This window comes from Chlorocebus sabaeus, chromosome 17 (assembly GCF_047675955.1).
Source record: "Chlorocebus sabaeus isolate Y175 chromosome 17, mChlSab1.0.hap1, whole genome shotgun sequence".
Classification (NCBI taxonomy): domain Eukaryota; kingdom Metazoa; phylum Chordata; class Mammalia; order Primates; family Cercopithecidae; genus Chlorocebus; species Chlorocebus sabaeus.
Genome location: NC_132920.1, coordinates 49,905,546 through 49,918,552, shown reverse-complemented (window position 1 = coordinate 49,918,552; position 13,007 = coordinate 49,905,546).

Sequence of the window (13,007 nt, the reverse complement as noted above, 5' to 3'; positions counted from 1 at the left end):
TTTATGTTGCCTCATTGATTGCAATCAGTTGTCAGTTGAGACTGCAGACATTTATGTCTCTGATGACTTTCCTGCTTCCAAATTGATTTACTTATGTGACTCACAAGTTGGTACTGTTGGTTGGTGGGAGGCCCTAGCTGCTCTCCAGATTGGCCTTTCCACAGGGCTTCTGATTATCTTTATAACATGGCAGTTATCTACTCCTGGGCAAATGATACAAGAACACAGGAGAGGCTGCAAATTGTAGAATAAGAGGAGGAAATTTTCAAAGGGCCACTAATCTCCCAGGATTCTTAAAATTCAGATTCAAAAGCTGACTTTGGCTTTATTTTATGTGTAATGTAAGTTTGAATTTGTTAAAGTCTAGAGTACTTTTTGGCCTGAGATTCTGAGCAAGTCTGGAGTCATTGAGCCCTTGCAACATAGAGGACTTTGAAGCATAAGCACAATTTTACTGAGTGGCGTGAAGAAGCAATGAGACACAAATGAGATTGTTGTAGGTAAGAGTTCAGTCATGGAGAAAGTGAAGGGAGAGGATGTCTGTGTACAGTGGATAATTAGAATAAAGCCATAGCTAGAATATATGCAACAATTATTTTACAAATATGATTTTAAAATCACATTTAACACATGAATGCTTCCTTCAATATGTATTATTTATATGTGGTTTCTAAAATTTTTGTTAGCCAATCTCTGAATAAATGATTGATGTAAAGGTTCTTTTTAAAATGGATATATTCAGACAAACAAGATGTGATTGTAAGCAAATCAGCCTTTATCTCTCAAGAGTGTTCTGGGATGATTCAAGTAGAAATATTCTATCATGTTGTTATATGCTAGATAAATGTGTCAAATTTTTGTTTTAGGGGAAAAAAAGTTACTGTAGATAATTTCCTACTATGCTAAAAAGCTTAAACAGAAAGAGAACAATCTATGAAAATAGGAAATTTATGAAGAGAAACAGCCAACTGGCACCCATGTTTGGGACTCACATGCAAATCAAGTTATTCTTTGCTTTCCAACACTTCCTAAATTATTTTAAAACCATATTTGAAGCTGGATAACAACTCTATATGAAGACATCAGTGCTATAAATACAGACAGCATTGTGTTGGGTAGAGCAATGCCAGGAATTGACAGGACCAACAGATAAAACCAAAGCAATTAAGTTTCCATAAACACTTCACTTGATGTTGAATCAACACTCTCCTTTATAAACAGCAGTTTAGCAAGAAATAAATGACAATTATACATTTCCAGTATATAAACCATGCTGGTGTGGTGAAGTAACAGCATTCTTTTCCAGCTTTCTTTTCACAACATAGTTTGTTGGAGAAAGTTGCTCAATAATTTGTAAGTGTTAATTTCAAGATTATGTAAAATTATTTAAAGTCAATTAAAGTTAAGCTAAAGATAATTCATCTTATCTATGAAAGACTTTACAGATAAGCTTTGGTATGTTTTTAAATTAACACCATCTCCCTCAACCAAAAAAAAAAAATTCTTCTGGCTTAGGTGAGCAATTTTTAGTGATGTTTAGTTCTCCTTTCCTGCAGATAGTTTTCTGGACATTCATTATATACTTTAGCAAGACCAGAAAGTTCTATCTTAAGAGCCTCTGATCTTTCTTTTAATTTTTATTTCCTAACCATCACCCCAGAACTAACACAAAATAACTTATGACTACACACTTCTTTCCTTATTTTTACTCTTTCCTTTTAGATATTCAATTGCCCTTTCTTAAGCAAGACATAAGAAAAATGTTTTTTATTAAATAATAATATATTCTTTCTTACAAAGAACAAAAACTTAATTCATAATTTTAAAAAGATGCCAGCAAGCTATGTAGAGACTTCAATATAAATGGCCATGCACTCACATATACAAATATTACCCAAGTTTTCAGAATAATAAGACAATTCAACAACATCTGATTACACCTAGTTTCAGAGTAAATTTTCTATTCTCATATGTGATTTCTGTCTGTGTGATATTTCTTTCTTTGTTCTAAATGTCCTGTTTATTTCTCATTATGTGACTCAAATGATATCTGGAATTTTTAGTGTTTTACAATTTAGTGTTCAGTATTTCTATACCTTTCAACGTAGTTAGTTGCTTCCACATTGTTTCTGGACAAATCTCTATTAGAATTCTCCCAAACTGCAGGTAGTTTTCCTTTTTTTTTTTTTTTTTTTTTTTTTTTTTTTGAGACGGAGTCTTGCTCTGTCGCCCAGGCTGGAGTGCAGTGGCCGGATCTCAGCTCACTGCAAGCTCCGCCTCCCGGGTTTACACCATTCTCCTGCCTCAGCCTCCCGAGTAGCGGGGACTACAGGCGCCCGCCACCTCGCCCGGCTAGTTTTTTGTGTTTTTAGTAGAGACGGGGTTTCACTGTGTTAGCCAGGATGGTCTCGATCTCCTGACCTCGTGATCCGCCCGTCTCAGCCTCCCAGGAAGTTCTTAGGAAAATTGAGTATCTTTTCATTCCCAGAACCTCTCCAAGTATGTGACACGTTATAGAACAGTTACCAAACTGCATAAGATTGTGTAGTTTATATGTTTGGTTATTCTACGTATCTTCAGCATCTAGAAGAGAGCATAAATCATCTTAAGACCTCAATAAATAATTACTGAATGAATTTAATAAAGCTGAGAAGTTGTTACCCCTTTCTGGACCAGCAAGTCATTTTCCCTTACAGTGACCTTTGTTATCTGATTGTGGCTCTGCCGAATCATGCAACTAATCTTTGCAGTTTGTTCCCAAGGTAAAAGTTTAAAATTGATGAGGTTCATTGATGATGTTGCCTGGGTTACAAACTAGAAATGTCCTCACAATCATGATTTGTAATCTTCACAGACTCTAGATTTGTTCTGATTATCATGTATTCATGTCCAGTGTCCACTGTAAATCCCTTGATCTGTTAGAGGCACGTACCTTGTACTGACTGCCTCATTGAACAAATCTCCCCCGTGTACTGTCATTTAAAAGCCCGAGTACCCTACATAGTGAAAGGCTGGGTTCTTATTAGGACACAAATTTACAAGCTGTGTGGACTTGGGTAAGTTATATTATATCTTTGTCAGTTTGTTTATTTGAAAATAAGATTCATAAGTGACTACCAAATAGCACTGTTATAATGTTAAATGAGATTACATGCAATGTTTTATTCTAATACTATTGTGATCTAAAAGTAAATGTTTAGTTATCTCCATGCTTTTATTAAAGGAGTTTACAAGCTAAAATACACTATATAAATACAAAGTAATATTACATGTTGACTTCATTCTCATGAACTTCTTGGGGAGGACTTAGAAGAAACATTTTTTCATGTAGGGACAATTACTATGTGGTTATATAGATCTGAAAATGACAAGGTAGGCATCTTTTGTTTCATGAAATATTGAAAATGCTGCCAAAAGAGTTAGCCAGTACTAAGGGTCCATAGTCAAACAGCTAGTGTTCCTCTGTTTCTTTTATAACTTGACATTTTATTTTGGAGAGTTGCTAGACATTTAGTGGATAATGGCGATAAAAGATTTGTTTTACAAAGACTGTAAGGCAGCCTCTATCAGAACCAAGACAGCATGAAGGAGAAATTGAGAACTCAGTGGTGGGCCCCAGCGGGCAGGATTTTAAGCTGTCCAAACTCCTTGCTACAGTCTTTCCATCTGCCGGTCTCCACTCTTGCTTCAAGTCTCCAGGGTCTTCATGCTAGGTCTTGGATTCATAAATTACACAACTTTTGTGCCCCACCTGACCTCAGCCTTTCTCAACAACTTCCCTTTGTGCCCTTCCTCCTCCCTCACTCCCTTTCCAGTTTCTATCTCAATCCCATTAATGCTTCGTACTCTCTGAATTATTCTCCCCAAAACCGCTTATGGAAATCTTACCTTTAGTAATATATTCCAAAGCCTCCACTAAGTGCCTTCCTTTTGTTTTCACGAAGACCTTTTACATATAATGCAATGGATCAAATTGACTATAATGAGAGAAAATCACTAGACAAGAGAATTTGGAAGAAATGTGACTGCACACTTCAAATAATATCAGATAATTATCAAATAGCTGGAATTTATGTCTTACAGATACGATAGTTGCACATTTAGATTTGTAAAAATAAGATGGTACTCACATTTAAATCTATAACTCAAGGGAAAATAATTTTTGTTTTTAGTGGAAGGTGGTGATCAGAATACTTATCTTTTCTCTATTAGATATTCCATTGACCTCCTGTCTTTTATAAAAATGATCAACCTTTCCCCATTCAATTGCATTTGAGACTGTCATAAATCAAGTGACTATGTGTGTGAACTTGTTTCTGAATTACATAATATGCCATTGGTCCATGTATCTGTACTTGTGTTACTAGTACTCCGTCTTAATGACTTCAGCATTATAGTGAGTTTTAATACTTGGTACTGTAAATCCTACAGCTTTGTTCTCCAATATTTTTCAATGCTAAATGTCTTTATGACTCATTAACTTTGGGCCAAAATTTCTTAAATAGAACACACACATGCCAACACATGCATAAGCACTAACATAAGAAAATAAAGATTAGTTAGATTTATTTGAATTAGAAACTTTTGTTTAACAAAAGCTACAACTAAGATAGTTCAAATCATAAGCCACAGACTAAGGGAAGATATTTGTAAAGCATTTGACAATTGCCTTATCAAGAAGACGTAGAGAATTCATACAAGCGAAAAAGGAAAAAAACAGTCAACCTAATTACAACAATGGAAAAAACATTAGATGGAGATTATGCAAAAGATGGGATCAAAGTGACTGATGAACACGTGCAAATAAGCTCAATATCTTGTTATTAAACAAATATAAATTAAAAACTGCAATGAAATAGCATTACGTAAACATAATAGATAAAATTGAAAAAAATTGAGAATACAAATAATAGGTGAGGATATGAAGCTGACGGGAGTATGATTTGATAAAACTCATTTGGAAAAATATTGGACAATATCTACTAAAGGAAAACATGTGTGTACCATACAGCCCAATAATCCCACTCTGGGGTATGTATCCAAACACACACACATACATACACACACACAGACACACACAGAGTGAATAACAACAGCATACACACACACACACACACACAGAGTGAATAACAACAGTGTTTACTAAAAGAGGTACAGAGAAAATGTTCATAGTTTTATTTGTAATGGTTCCAAACTGAAAATAATCAAAATTATTATAATTAATAGAATGATTAAATTAATTGTACTGTGTGTATGCAGTGGAATACTCTGCAGTTATTAACAAATACAAACTTCTTCACATGCAACATGGATGAATCTCATAAACATAATAATGAGTGGTGAAAGAGGTTAGACATTGAAAATATATATTTCACTTATTCAAAGTTTAAAAACTGATGAAACTAATCCTAGTTATATCAAGATGGGTTTTACTTTTGGGGTCTTCAGACTGAAAGGGGTGCAAGGGACCTTCTTGGGTATTGGAAATTATCTATATATTGATTTTGGTAGTAGTTAACACTAGTATATACATAGTTGTAAATGAATCAAACTATACACTTAAGACTTGCATGCTATGTTATATATAAGTTACACCTCAGTAACTTTTTTAAACAAATAACAGATTCACTGAGGTGGGGAAGATTAAAAAGAAGATGTATTTTCTTTGGTTAAGGCAAGGAAGGGACTGTTCTTCATGTGAGTACTGAGAAGGTCATGGTCTAACAATTGAATCTATGAGAGTGCATTCCCCAGGGCATGCCATAGGGCAGTACCCAGTCGTCCTCAGTCTTTTCCCTCATCTTTGATCTTTCCTCTCACAAAGTATTAACTTTTAGTTGTTTATGATCTACAAATTTGTCAACAAGAAACACAATCTGAAACTAAAGGGTAAAGAAATACATTTAAATAATGTATCAAGTTCCTGGTATTATTATCTAAAAATATTTTAAGAGTATTGGCTTAAGATTGCCATTTGTGTATAAAATAATTGTCTTAAGAAGGAATTATGCTAAAGCCAATGAAATGATGCTTCTTCTTCTTCTGTAATACGTCTGTTCAGAAGAGCTACCCTTTACCTGAGTTCAAGCAGCTATGTAATTCCTTGGCTGAAATGGCCTACTTAGTTCCTAGATTTGCAATCCTCCAGGCAGTAGAGAATAATTTATTCCATTGGAACACTGGGATAAGATAAGTACCAGAGGTTGGACTAGGGCTTAGTATCTCAGTCTGGATCTACAGGGTCTTTTATCCTGGACCCATTTATATTTCCACCCTCACAACCTCTGTTCCAACTCTGAGCTATGCTCTACAATTCTAATCTTTATGTCTACATCTTTCTTACATTAGCAAGATTTGCAATTTGCCAAGTGCTCTATTTCCTGCAGTTTTCCATCCCTTCAGCCCTACCCAATTTCGACCCATACCTCCAGGAATTATCCCAGGGCCCAAAATCTGTACTATTATAATTCTGGGACAACAGAGATACCTTCATAATTTCCTGTATTCAATCCTCATTCTAAAATGCTTAATTTACTGCTGATGTTGAATTATTAACTTTTACCATCATATTGTGACTCAGTCACCCCAAGTGACTATTTAGACCTCAAACAAACAAAAATAATGACCCTCCTAGGTTTGTTTGTTTGTTTGTTTGTTTTTTGCAGCTTCTTTTCTCTGAGAAGGTGTAACTTCGAGTATATGCCTTTTACCTATTCATTGACCTCAAGCCAAAACATGGGCTGAAAAATCTAAGGTCCTTTCTTAGCAGTTTCCCTTAGCATAGTTGCCCTAAACTTTGATCAATCAGAATTCATTGGATATGCCAACATGCAAAGTAACCATAATCCCAGGTAACACCGATTATCCCATTATCATTCTCAAGAGATCATAATGAGTTTTCTTCTGGATGCTTTTACTACTTGCACAGAAAATAAGTTCTGGGATTAATTTACCTAGATTTAGTGTTATATCAAAATCACAGGTAAATTACAAATTAATCATATTTTCAAAATAAAATGGAAATTCTGAGAAAAGCGAGATAATATTTTATATAAATTATGTTTTTACATGTAAATTCAACTAAGTACTGGATTTGTATATAAGAAAAAAAGAAGACTTGAAAGACAAAATCTAAATTATCAGTACCAATTTTTATCTGGTGGAAAACAAATTTGGGAGGGTAGTTCTTGAGCTTTTCATAACAGCTTTTTTGAGGTACAGTTAAGGTACATGTAAGTGTACAATCATGAAAGCATCATAACAATCAAGATAATGAGCACACATCACCCCAAAAAAGTGTTCCTCGGAAAATGTAAAAACAGCAGTATAGATAGCCTCATAATGAGGACTAATATGAATAATAAAATGTCAGAGTATAGGTGTATATATATATTTTGTGTATATATATGTATTTACACATGTATGCAATATATATAATGTAGAGATAAATATGTAAAGTATATATATACGTGTGTTATTGTTAACTATAGTCAACCTACTGTGCTATTAAGCATTGAAATTTATTTCTTCTATCTAGCTGTATGTTTGCACCCATTAACCAACCTCTCTTTATCCACTCCCACGTGCCTCAACCTACACACACACCCTTCCCAGTATCCAATATCTATCATTCTACTCTCTGTCTCCATGAGATCAACTTTTTTTCAGCTTCTGTATATGAGTGACAACATACAATATTTGTCTTCCTGTGCCTAGCATATTCATCTAATCTAAGGACCTCCAGTTCTATCCATGTTGCTGCAAATGCATAATTTCATTACTCTTTATGGCTGATAGCATTCTATTGTGTATATATGCCACATTTTCTTAATCCACTCATCCATTAATGAGCACTTAGATTGATTCCTTATCTTGATTATTGCAAATAGTGCTGAAATAAACATGGGAGTACGGGTATTCTTCTGATATACTCATTTATTTTCTTTTGGATAAATACTCAGTAGAATTACTAGATTGCATGGTACTTCTACTTACATGTTTTCAATCTCCATAATGTTTTCAATAGTGGCTATACTAATTTATACTCTCATCAACAGCATATAAGAGATCTTTTTTCACTAGCATCCATAACTAGCATCAGTAATTGTTTGTCTTTTAATAATAGTCATTCTAACTGGAGCAAGATAATATCTCATTGTTGTTTTAATTTGTATTTCCCTGATGATTAGTGATGTTGAATATTTTTTCATATATTCTTTGGCCATTCTTATGTCCTCTTTTGAGAAATATCTATTCATCAAAAGTCCTTTCACACTTTTTAATAGGATTATTTGTTTTTTCACTGTTGAGTTGTTTGAGTTTCTTACATATTCTGGATATTAGTCAAGAATATTTGCAAATATTTACTTCCATTAAACACATTGCCATTCACTCTGTTGATTGTTTTCTTTGCTGTGAAGAAGTTCTTAGTTTAACAGTCCCATTTACCTATTCTTGTTCTTGTTGTCTGTGCTTTTGAGGTCTCAATAATAAAAGCTTCGTCTAGATCAATGTCCTGAAGTTTTTCCTATGATTTTTTCTAATAATCTTATAGTTCCAAGATTTGTGTTTAAGTCTTTAATCTATTTTAAGTTTATTTTCACATTTGGTGAAAAATAAGGGTTCACTTTCATTCTTATGCATATGAGCATCCAATTTTTTAGCACCATTAATGAAGAGGATATCCTTTTTCTAATGAATGCTCTTGGTGTCTTTGTCAAAAGTCAGTTGGCTGTATGTATGTGGGTTTATTTCTTGGTTCTCTCTTCCATTTTATTGGTTCTCTCTTTTATGTATCTATTTTTATAGCAATACCTCGATTTTTATTTACTAGAGACTTGTAATATACTTTGAACTCAGGTAGTATCATGACTCTAGTTTTATTCTATTTGCTCAGAATGGCTTTGGCTATTTAAGCTATATTTGGTTCCATTTAATCGTAGGACTTTTTTTCTATTTCTATGGAAAATGACACTGGTATTTTGATGAGAATTGTGTGAATCTGTAGATCACTTTAGACATCATGGTTATATTAACAAAATTAATTTTTCTAATTCATGAGCATGGGATTACTTTTAGTTATTTGTGTCTTTTTCAATTTCTTTCATAAGACTTTTTCAATTTTCCTTGTAGAATTTTTTCACCTCTTTGGTAAAATTTATCTTTAGGTATTTTATTTGAAACACTACTGATTTTTGCATGTTGATTTTGTGTCTTGCAAAGTTATTTAACTTACTTATCAGATCTAAGAATTTGGTAGAGTCTTTAGGTTTTCTAGATACAAGATCATATCATCTGGAAAGAGTGACAATTTGACTTTCTCTTTCCCAATTTGAATGCCTTTTATTTCTTTCTCTTGCATGATTTCTCTTGCTAGGACTTCCCAGCACTATGTTAAATAAGAGTGCTGAACATGGGCAATGTTGTCTTGTTTTGGGTCTTAGAGGAAAGACATTCAGCTTTTGCCCATTTAGTGTGATGCTAGATGTGGATTTGTCATATATGGCCTTTATTATGTTGAGTTATGTTCTTTTTTTTTTTTTTTTCCTTTTTTTTTTGATGGGGTCTTTCTCTGTCACCCAGGCTGGAGTGCAATGGCATGATCTTGGCTAACTGCAACCTCCAGCTCCTAGGTTCAACTAATTCTCCCACCTCAGCCTCCTGAGTAGCTAGGACTACAGGTACGTGCCACCACGCCTTGCTAATATTTTGTATTTTTAGTAGAGACGAGGTGTCACCACGTTGCCCAGGCTGGTCTTAAACTCATGACCTCGAGTGATCTGCCCACCTCGGCCTCCCAAAGTGCTGGAATTACAGGTGTGAGCTACCGTGCCTGGCCAAGTTAGATTCTTTCAATGCTTAGTTTGTTGGGAGTTTTTTGTTAGGAGGAGATGTTAAATTTTATCAAATGCTTTTAAGGAGTCTATTGAGATTACCATATGGTTCTTTTCCCTTATTTTGTTAATGTGATATGTCACATTTATTGATTTGCATATGTCGAACCATCCTGGCATCCCTGCTATAAATCCCACTTGATCATTGTCCATTATATTTTACATGTGCTGTTGGATTTGGTTTGTTAGTATTTTGTTAAGGAACTTTGAATCTATGTTCATCAGGGATATTGGCCTATAGATTTCTTCTTTGTTGCATTCTTGTCTGGTTTTGGTATCAGAGTAATGCCAGCCTCTTAGAATGAATTAGGGCAACTTTACTTTTCCTGAAATATTTTGGAATAGTTTGAGAAGAATAGGTGTTAGTTCATCTTTGACAACTCGGTAGAATTCAGCAGTGAAATCATCTGACCCTGGACTTTTCTTATTGGTAGAGTTTTTATTACAATTCAATGTCATTACTCATTATTGGTCAGCTCTGGTTTCTATTTCTTTCTGGTTCAATCTTGGTAGGTTGTATGTCTCCAGGAGTTCATTCATTTTCTCTAAAATTTTCAGTTGTTATTATACAGTTATCCATGATTGTCTTGTGGTCTTCTGTATTTCTCTAGTGACAATTGTAATATCTTCTTTTTTTCTGATTTTATTATTTGGGTCTCCTCTTTTTTATCTTGGTTACTTGGCCTACTGGTTTATCAGTCTTGTTTATATTTTCAAAAGTTCAACTTTTTTTATCCTTTGTATTATTTTTTAAAGTCTCTATTTTGTCCAGTTCTGCTCTGAACTTTGTGATTTCTTCTACCAGTTTTGGGTTTGATTTGCCCTTATTTTTTTTTTCATTCTTTTTTTTTTTTTTTTTTTTTTTTTGAGACGGAGTCTCGCTCTGTCGCCCAGGCTGGAGTGCAGTGGCCGGATCTCGGCTCACTGCAAGCTCTGCCTCCCGGGTTCACGCCATTCTCCTGCCTCAGCCTCCCGAGTAGCTGGGACTACAGGCGCCCGCCATGTCGCCCGGCTAGTTTTTTGTATTTTTTAGTAGAGACGGGGTTTCACCGTGTTAGCCAGGATGGTCTCGATCCCCTGACCTCGTGATCCGCCCGTCTCCGCCTCCCAAAGTGCTGGGATTACAGGCTTGAGCCACCGCGCCCGGCAATTTTTTTTTTTTTTTTTCATTCTTGAGGTGCATTGTTAGATTGTTTATTTAAAATCTTTCTTTTGTTTGAGGTAGTTGTTTGTCACTATAAATTTGCCTTTTAGCACTGCTTTTGCTGTATCCCCATAGGTTTTGGTATGCTGTATTTCCATTTTTATTTGTTTAAAAAAATGTTTGATTTACTCCTTAATTCCTTCCTTGACCCAATGGTCATTCAGGAGTCTGCCGTTTAATTTCCACATTTTTTACAGTTTCCAAAGTTCCTCTTGTTATTGATTTCTAGTTTTATTTCATTGTAGTAAGAGAAGATACTTGACATCATTTCAATGTTTAAAAATTCGTTGAGACTTGTTTTGTTTTCTAACATATGGTCCATCCTAGAGAATGTTTCATGTGCTGATAAGAGGAATGTGCACTTTGTAGCTGTTGGATAAAATGTTATATAAATGTCTGTTAGGTTCCTTTGGTTTAATATACAATTTAAATCCAATGTTTATCTGTTAATTTCTATCTATATGAGCTGTCTAATGCTGAGAGTAGGGTGTTGGAGTCCCTACTATTATTGCATTGGAGTTTATCTCTCCCTTTAGATATAATAATATTTGCTTTATATATCTGGGTGCTCCATTGTTGGGTGTATACATTTAGAATTGTTACTTTATCTTGCTGAATTGATTCCTTTTTTCATTACGTAATGACATTTTTTGTCTGCTTTTGCTATTTTGAACTTAAAGTCTGTTGTATCTTATATAACTGTAGCTATTTCTGCTTGGTTTTGGTTTCCATTTGCATGGAATATCTTTTTATATCCCTTTACTTTCATTCTATATCTGTCTTTATAGGTGAGATGAGTTTCTTATAGATAGAATATAGTTGGGTTATATTTTAATCCACTTAGTCACTCTATGTTTTTTAAGTGTAAAATTTAATCCATTTATGTTCAATGTTATCATTGATATGTCATTTTGTTAGTTAATTACTGGTTGTTTTGTATATTTTTTGTTTCCTTTTTCTCTTATTATCATTGTGGTCAGCTGGTTTTACTTAGTGATAACATTTGAGTGTTCTCTCTTCCTTATTTGTGTTTGCTCTACCAGTGGGTTTAATACTTTTGTGTGTTTTCATGATAGTAGATATCTTTTCACTTCCATGTGTAGGACTCCTTTAAGCATTACCAGTAGGGCCAGTCTAATGGTAGCAAATTCCCTTAGCTTTTGCTTGTCTGGAATATACGTTTTTTAAATCTTTCATTTATGAAGGATAACTTTCTTGGTTATAGTATCCATAGGTGGAAGTTTCTTTTTTTTTTTTTTTTCTTTCAGCACTTGTTAAATATATCGTCTCTGGCAACAGCAGCTAGGAGCAGCAGACACTTCAGGTGGGAAATGTCAATGTGGCTCCAGAGATGTGGATATGCAAGGGCTGTTGGGACCCTGTGCAGAATGCAGCCTGGTTGGGAATAAGACCTCAATAAAGGACCCTTCTGTAGCTGCCTAGCACTCAAGGGTGTGTGAAACCCATGGGACCCACCGTGAACTCTCCTCTGGAACTGTGCCTTTGGGCAGTCTCCAGGCAACTCTTTGGTAGCCTCGGGGCAGGGGGGGTGGTCTGTGAGGGTCTAGAGGCATCCCAATGGCTAGGATGCAGAAGTCCATGATGAAAATGTGCATTAGTGGGAGTCACTCTCTTACCCTTTCCATACATTAAGGAGTCTTTCCAGGCTCCCAGCCAATCCCAACTGAGCAGACTGCCTTGTTTTTCTCTCCTTCCTTGCTTTAGGTGTTTCATGTCACTTATCTGTTGAATACTAGATGGTCTATTTGGAGTTTAATTATCTACTCCTTATTTTGGTTCTTCTTTGTGGAGAAGGCAAGTGCCAGATGCTTAGTCAGCTATCTCTCTTGAAGCCCCTCCCCTCAGAATCTCCCTTTTATTTTACTTTTTTTTCAGTTACCTCAGGGTTA